The sequence below is a fragment of the Pungitius pungitius genome, chromosome 18, assembly GCF_949316345.1.
Source record: "Pungitius pungitius chromosome 18, fPunPun2.1, whole genome shotgun sequence".
NCBI classification, from domain to species: Eukaryota; Metazoa; Chordata; class Actinopteri; order Perciformes; family Gasterosteidae; genus Pungitius; species Pungitius pungitius.
The window spans coordinates 5,860,648-5,869,535 of NC_084917.1; positions in this window are offsets into that span (position 1 = coordinate 5,860,648).

Here is an 8,888-nt window from a genome sequence, read left to right on the forward strand (position 1 = left end):
GGACGTCCTCTGACGGAGTTGATAGCTGTGAATCAATGAGCTGCTACGCGGCATTGCACCGACACATTCCTGTGGTTTGGTGTTCTTGTCGACTCTTCCACGCCAAACCCGCTGGAAACCTTTTAGCCCACGAAACTGACTGCTGTGCTTTGCCCAGCGAGACGCACGTCCTGCTGCATTCACAGTGACACAGAAAGTTCTGCACACACACACACTTTTTTTTGTTGTTTTTTGCCTTTGGCTGTTACGCAACCGAATAAGAGGCACCCGGGTTTTGTTTCCCAACCTGCAAATTGGGCGGTGCCACGTGGCTTTGCTCCCACCTCTGGCACTGACAAGGTTGGCACCTTCCGGCCCGTGCCCAACCAATGGCCGTCACCGCTGTCCCCAGCTCGTCCGCTCACTGAGCATTGGAGGGACAGGCAAGGACAGGCGGAAGTGTCCTCCTCCTCCTCCTCTTCCTCCTCCTGTCCCCGTATGGAGGAACCGGTGGCACCGGCGCTGTGTGGTTCCTCCCGCTGACTTTTATCGGTCGTGACGTGAACGTACAGAACTGCCAGGGCGCATTCCACCGAGTTGCCGTCAGGTGTCGTTCCCGCTAACACTCCACCTAGCACCTGACCTCAAAGGCACCCGGGTCCGCCTGTCTTGCTCGCACGGGCCTGCTCGGATCCCTCTGCACACCTGCGCAGACGCACAACGCATGCACGCGCACAAGCATCATACACAGAGCCCCCCCCCCATAGGCCCAAAAGGGCTTCTCATGCACCCGGGTTCTGCCCAAAGCAACCTGCGGGACGATGAGAGCCGAGGTGTTTTCTCACTGCGTACGTGTGCACCAGCTCCCATGTCCTGGCAACTTACTCCCCTGAAACAAAGAGAACGCAGTGCGTGTGTGGAGCTTGCGATGAGGAATTTCACTGCCTATTACAGCGGGGCAGAGCAGCATTTGAATATTTCATATCTAAGTCAGAGTTATGAGATGACGCTGGAGTGTGAGAATGTGACGTTTGACTCTGGGCATGCGAGAGAGAGAGAGAGGCGAGCGAGCGTGGTCACTGTGAAAAAGATGGTCAAGGTTAAATTTGCTCGGCGGGTATAAATAGACCTTCAGTGATGTCCCCCTGATCTCACCGTTATTATTTATTAATCGTCGTCATGATCTGGGGGGAGCAAAGCCAGCCCCGGCCCAAGCAGTCGAGGACAGCTGAAGACAATGACAAGAGGAGGACAAACTGTCTGTCTGGAATGTTAGAGCCTCACAATGAAGCCCACGGGTTTGGAGTGGAGTGAGACAGACCTATCGGTTCTGTGTAAATGCGCCATTGCCCTTTTGTTAAACTATCGCATTGAGGATTGCTGACGCTGGTCTTAAACAGGCATTGCTCTTGCCAGGGTACATCAGTGGTTGTGTTCCCGTCATGACTCTGCCTTTTGTTAGGTTTTTTTCTTTTTTCTTTTTTTTTTTTTTTTTCTTTGACATGTTTCTCTTTTTCTACAATTAATTTGCACCAAGAGAACCGAATACTCGACAAGTTACACTACACATTTCGCCGTGAAATATTGCAAAAGTTGAAAGTAATCAACTCCGTCCTGGCCTTTTTATGAAATCGGTTCCTTCTGTTGCTGCTTTTTGTTCCCTTTTTGTAGCGTCTGCACAGTTTTCAGCAGCTCACCCAGTTCACCCTCGGCTGCACCCCTTTTGAAACTTCTCTCCTGCACATTCAACTCAATCCAATTCACTTGATTTTTCTGTAGCCCCCCCCCAAATCGCAAGTTACAAATTTGCCTCGGAGGGCTTTAAATGTGTGCACATGTGAATGTGTTGTTTGGCGCAGTCCCTCGAGCTGCGTTGACAACTCGCTAAGCTAAAACATACAGCAAGTACATGTGACATCGTGAATTTAAATCCAGTCCATGACCTGCTTGTTTTTCCATTTCCCGTCTCTCCTCCCTGCGTTGGGAGCACGTCACCCATATCTTGGAGTTGTTAACATGTAGAAGAGCACTGTAATGTTTCTATTTTATATAATATATATTAATGTCATGTTTATAAAATCACAGTTCTGATTCTGGAAATTCAGATCATATTTGATCACTTTTCTCTTATATGTGGAAATGTTTCTTTTGGTGGATGAAGTGTAGACTGCAGGATGGAGCATTTTGAAACACGAAAAAATAAATAGCCAAATGTTTCAACTTTTTTGGAAATGTGCTAATAAAGCCTCTAGTTGGGACCGTGATGGGGAGATTGTCATAGTGTCGGTTTTAGCTTAGCTCAGTATAAAAGCTGTTTAAATTTGTTCAATGGTGTACCGTTTATTGGCCATTGGCAGTGACCGCCTGCTTATAGTCACATGATCAGATTATTAATACATTTTTTTCCTGGCAAGATTCATTATTTCTTTTATTTGTTTGTTGAAAAATGGTCACTTCCTTTTATTTCGTTTCTGCGACAGTGGGCGAGGAGTTTTTTTTTTGTGAATTATAATTTAGGTATTTGTTTATGTGAAAGCAACCTATAGGAGAAAGAACTCAGCAGTGCAAATGTCATCACTTAGGTAGGGTTTTCCAGCTGATTTTGGAGCATTAAAATTCAATTACAAACCGTTGAATCAGTTTTTCTTTCTCCATGTCATGACTACTGCTCTTAGTTTTAAAAGCATTATCTTTTACCACGGATCGCTCTTAATGCTTGGCTCTCTGCTGACCACTGCCAAATGAGGCGTTTCACTAGAGCAGAGGTAGAGAAAGTACATTTTTAATGATTTTGCATCAAGTGCCTTTCTACTCTATATTCCATCAACTCATTTTCATGATTTGTAACTACTTGGTGGGCTAGAAATATTCCTTTGGGAGAATCATTCCTCCGCACAGAAGCAGACTCTAATTGAAAATACACACTACGCAATTTTAATTTGGGAGGATACAAAAAAATGACCAATTTATTAAGCCTGTTTGATAATCAAATCTAATGCATCGTTTCAATTCTCTTAGCTGTGCAACTGCTTAAAGGAAATGAGCAGCGGTCGGCTGTGCCTTGTAATTTGGATAAATGAAATGAGGCAATTCATAATTAAATGGAAATATGCTTTCTAAATCGTAAAGTTACATTGAGTTATTTGTAAAGAGCTTTTCCCCCCTACTGCAATGACTGGAGATGAATGCGCACTTTCACAAATATCAAGCTCTCTTAATATGATTGCTGCCACTAACGAAGACCAAGATGGTCACGTGTGCGTGTGTGTGTGTGTGTGTGTGTGTGTGCGTGTGTGTGCGTGTGTGTGTGTGTGTGTGTGTGTGTGTGTGCGTGCGTGCGTGCGTGCGTGCGTGCGTGTGTGTGTGTGTGTGTGTGTGTGTCATTGCCGTGAGGGAACTGATCACTATTCAGTCACAGATCTAAATCTCTAGGTGTCTCAGATCTGGGGCAAACACAGCGGGGCCCAAGGGCATTACAGGTGCAACATGATGACGCACAACTCTCATCAATGTCCTAGTCCTTGACAATGTCATTCGAAACTCAGAAAAAAGCAGATGCTTCTGGGGTCTGTTCAGCGAGGCAGGCTTGTTTAAATTTTCTCTTTTCTTACTCCTCCTAATTCGTTCTGGCGTTCTTTTTCCTCTCACTCCTTTGTTTTGATGGAAACTGTCATCTTATTGGTTGAAACGAAAAGACAAGTTGATTGATCAGGCTGGGGGGTATTGATCAAGCTAATCCTCCGCCGTGACCCTTGACCTTTGGATTGACAGCAGCCCCCATAATGAGGCCTCGGAACAGAGACCATAAGATAGGGGGTTTCGGGAAGGGCATCTGTGGGGAAAAAATAAACCCAAGGGGATGGGTAGCGTAAACACACACACACACACACACACACGCACACACAGCCCGGCTCAATCAACTTGGTGCCATTGTTACATTGCAATGCCCTCGATAACCCCAATTTGCATAATCGGCTTTTGCATTGTTTGGCCCAGACACATTAAGGTGCAGCATTGCATTGTTGACTGCAAATCAGCACGTGCCCTTTGTTTGCTCATCTCAATGTAGCATTATGCATTGTTTACTTATGCTGCAGCATGTGTTTTTCTGCTTACTGACTTTACAATTACACTAAACGCATTATGTTTACTTTCCCAGCAGGAGTAAAATGTGCGTTACATCTTACGCAACACAGTGTGTCCGCGAAAAAAGAAAAAAAAAACGACAACGTTGTTAACGCGGTCCACAAAGCACTTGTTTACGACACACCGAAAGAAAGGCCAGAAGGTGTATGTGTATGCTCCTTTCAAAAGGCCACTAAATTTTGTTAACCTTATTTACCAACCACATTCTAGGCATTCCGGCTGTTTTTCTTTGTCTATAGCTACCTCAGGACTGCCCCCCCCCACCCCCCCTTGAATGCAGTGGGACATTTGCACATTAGTTAAAAAGCTTTACACTCAAAGACTTGTGCAGTTGCGCCAACAACCGTAAATCACTTTTGCGCGCGCCCACACACACACACACACACACACACACACAAACTATACACCCAAAGGCAGTCTTCCACCTACCCTGGGTGGCCGTATCCATTTCTTCACCAAAATGAATCTGATGAAATATATCGAGTATCAGTGCTTGGTTGCACTATGAAAAGGAAATCTTCAAGAGATACCTAAGAGAACGTTGACAGGGACTCATGCAGGCCGTGTCGTGCTTTTGACCATCGTTGAGTTGTTCTGAGGCCATTCTTGCATCCTCAGAGATCATTAACACAAATAAATGAATATTCCTGTTTCGTTTACCTACATTAACTAAAAGTTGCTTAGGGAAGCTCGTTTACACATCGACGGACACGGGACAACGTGGGCATTCGTTTGGAGTCCGACAGTGTTGACCCTGAGGAAGGTTCGTTCTTCTTTTAAGCTCTGGTTTGGTCTCCCTCTCCCCCCCCCCCCCCCCCCCGGAGCGCAATATCGGCCTCCTGATTTACAACAAAGATTGGCGCTAACATTGTGTGGCTCCCATTTAGCGCCCGAGAGCGAAGTGTAATTCTCAGAGCTTTTTTTTTTTTTTTTTTTTTTTTAACATGCCGTGAAAAGCAAAACGGGCAATAATTGAAATTGCTAAAACCACGTAAGTGTTTGTATCCACCCGTGCGCGCACGGTTCGCGGTCCGGGAGCTCACTCTATGACACGGACACAGAAACTCTGCCCAAACCGGTCGATCAGCAGGTCTTTGGCTCAAAATGCAGCGGCTGGGCAAAAACTAGCTTTTCCTCGAAAAAGGAAGGAACTCTGCCGCGTGCACGTAAGAGAAGGTCATTGCGTTCGTCCGTGATAAGTGAAAATGCTTGGAAGGCCTCTTGTGGCACGGCTATAATTGAGTCAACTCTCGCTGCCACACCCTGTTTGCTAATTGGCATGAACACAAGCCACAACTTCACGCCGACACACTTGACCTCCAAGTCGAGTTTCCGCCTGCGGAGGCAAAAAACGGTGGCAGCCAGAGGGTGGAACATTTTTTGTTGACTGACAGACAGATCCAGCATAGAGCTGCTGGTTGCCACAGATGGACAGATGGACGTAAAAAAGGGTGAAATGCAGAGTTGGAGAGAAGATCTGTAGGTTCATTTGAATTGTTTAATTGCATGGAATTATTTCATCATTTGTTTTTGGTGAGATTTTTTTATAATAGCGTATTGGAAGTAAGTAACTACACTATGTTTTGTTTAATATCTTTGGATCGATTCAAGTTTTGTCCGTCCTGCACATGCATCAACCTTATATCCCGTAAGCACAGCTATTAGTCATGGATGTCTGATTGTTAAAAATGACTCTCCTTGTTGTATTTCCCTACAGTTTCAGGTTCCTCGATTGGCCTAAATTATGCCTCCACAGACATAAACTCCAACGGAAGGTGTTGAGAAGACAAAAGGCGCTTTAATCTGCAACATACGGCTCTCCAAAACATTCAAAAGGGGTTAGATAAACCGTATTTCACGGGCGAAAGTGTTTTACAACGTGAGAGCCTGTACAGTTTATTGAGATACATCCAGCCAGTGAAAAAGGGAGGGTTGGACTGAGTTCAATTTGTGCATTTAATAATGACCACTCACTGGTGACAAACTGGTCTTTTCACTCTCTTCCTCAAATCTTTACTCGCCTTACAGCAATCTTTTATTCAGCCTAAATGTTTTAATAAGTCCCAGGCATTTTTCTTCCAATGGGCCATATCCCGTTCACCTTACCAGACATTTTCCATGCTCCCTCACCCGAATGGATCCGAATGCTTACTCCAAGAAGTCTTTTTTTTTTTTTCTTCTTCTTTTCTTATTTATTCCTTGGAAAGCGTACTGTATTAGCCATAATTTGGTGAACTGAAGGCCTGCGCCAAATTATTGTCAGTCCTGGGGGCTCGATGCCTCAACCTGGTTAATACCCCTGCAGAAACCACTCTACTTTGTGTTTTTTATGGACAAGCGTCACTGCAACTGTATTTCAAGTAGGCCGGCTAATGAGCTTTTTAACCATCTCCATATGGACGTGCTCTAACGTCTAGACGGAGGGGCAGTAGTGGTGGCAAGCGGTGGTGTGCTGACAATGCCGTACTCTGCACCCCTGCACATATAATTCTTCCCCACAAGCAGCAGCGTTAAACCAATGGCAAGCCATGGTTGCTGTTAGGGAGCCATAATGGGTTATTGTTTACCACACAGCTCATAACAGCGGCTAAAATCCAGGATGTGAAGATGATGAGGAACATACTCCTCGTGCGCACTTACTTATGCAGACAATGATGCAATGTTCAGTATGGTTCTGTATTTCCCGAAGACTTGTGGTATGTTATATTCTTTTTACACTGCTTTATTGATCCGTTTTAACAACTGATATGTGCAAAGAGTCTCGACAGTGCAGAAATTGTGTCATGCAATAGGAAAACTTTCAAAAAAAGTTTATTAATAGCTTTGCTTCCGCTGGACTGTCAATAAACTAATGTATCTGACTTGGTGAATTCTGCTAAAGTAACTTCTTACTGTATGTCGTGGGAACGATGTGTCAGCAATGATCAAGAAAAGTTTAGCTGTTTAGGATCTACAACTGGAAAGGCATGGCTTTATGTACTAGACACAAAAGGACGGGTGGATAAAAACAAAGGTCAAAGTTGAGATGCATTTCTACAAAAACCATGAACCGATATTACTCTTTTCAAATCCCTCACGTTTTATTCCTTCATTTTATTTATTTTCAATATAGAGCAGATTCTTATGCATTTTGTTAAGCATCATTTTACTGAATGTAAATTCTAACTGTCATCTCATATTTTTTAATGTTTAAAGTTTTGACTTTCTGTTTATTTTCTTATATAATACCCCCCACAGTGCTATGGCTATGACCGCTATAGCACGCGCCATTCTAACAAGAGGCCTATAGGCCCATTTAAATGACAGCTGTCAAAAGCATCAGAAAAGATTTGACCCCGATTTACGTGAATGTATATACCGTCTTTTCTGTAATCTTTGTAACAAACAACACCTCCATCTCAGTGAGCACATCTCTTATTGGGTAGTGGTTACTTTTTTTTCTACCAGAAGCTGCCTGCGTGACAGTTTTTATGGAGTCACAAGAAATTCGACCTGGTATGAGTTTGTAGGTAGCAAAGGATTATACTCTTAAAGGCTTTAATGGGTACTCTGTAACGGCATTATATTTAGAGAGAGCCGCATTTTACAAGGTCCTGGTCATTATTATGAAATCCTACTGTCTCTGTAGCTTTGGTTTTATTGCCTTTTCACATTTCTCACTAAGATTCCCTCACAGTTACTGCAGACCTCGTGTGTAGAATTGTTTAATGTGTGCATTGTTGATACTGCATTATTTTAGTCTCCAGATCATACACACACACACACACACACACACACACACACACACACACACACAAAGATGCAAAAGCATTTAGGTTTGCACTTTAGAACAGTCCGAGATTAAGCTGGATGCATTAATGGATTATGGGACAGTGTTTTTTTCCTATTTGACTTGCACTGCTCCACAGCCACTCTGCCGTGGGGTGGGATTATTGTACAACACTGCAACCACTTTTTCCTAACCAAAAGCACAAAACGGCAGCTTCATGTTGCAGCGACCGATACGGTTCGAGGCTGCTTACATGCAACTAAACAAAGTTAATATAGTTTATTGTCTCGAAAATTTCTATTGATGTGCACGCTCCTTTTTCTCCTGCATTCTAAATGTTAAGTTAGAAAGCTCTGTCTTCGTGGGTTTTACACATATTCCCCTGCTCGCACAAGCTGTTACTCTTGGAAACACAGATGTAATCTCCCTGGGTCAAAAGTGGGAGAAAAAAGCCAAAAACGTTTAATGCATTCAGACAGCGAAAGTGGATAATCCTGACAGTGTCTCTTCCTGTTACAACTCAAAGTAAATATGTATATTAACATGGTTAAAGATCAGTCCATTACAAATGGCGTTCATGCATCCTCAGATACTGGTTCAGGTTTAGACAGACGGCTGGTAAGATAATGTGACTCAAGTAAATGGGAGTCTCTTTCAATGTCAATTTGGTTAAAAATAAGTTATCAAAATGATAAAGTATCATAATAGTAATAAAGTATAAATGACTTTTTCAAATAGTCATTGTTTCTTCTGCTGCGGCATGTGCCTTTTATACCTGTTCCCTGATTTGAAAAGGTTCATGATTTGTGTTTCTCCAAGTTTTATTCACTGTTGACCTCTGACTGATCTTAACATCATGGCGCTCTGTGAGGAATGCAATGCATTCTGCTTTATGGACTCACTCGGGTTTGCAGCAGGATTTGCAGAATTGCACAGGGGCTCCGTGACCTGAACTGTCACGGGGTCACCTGGTTAGGATTGGATGTGGTCCTGG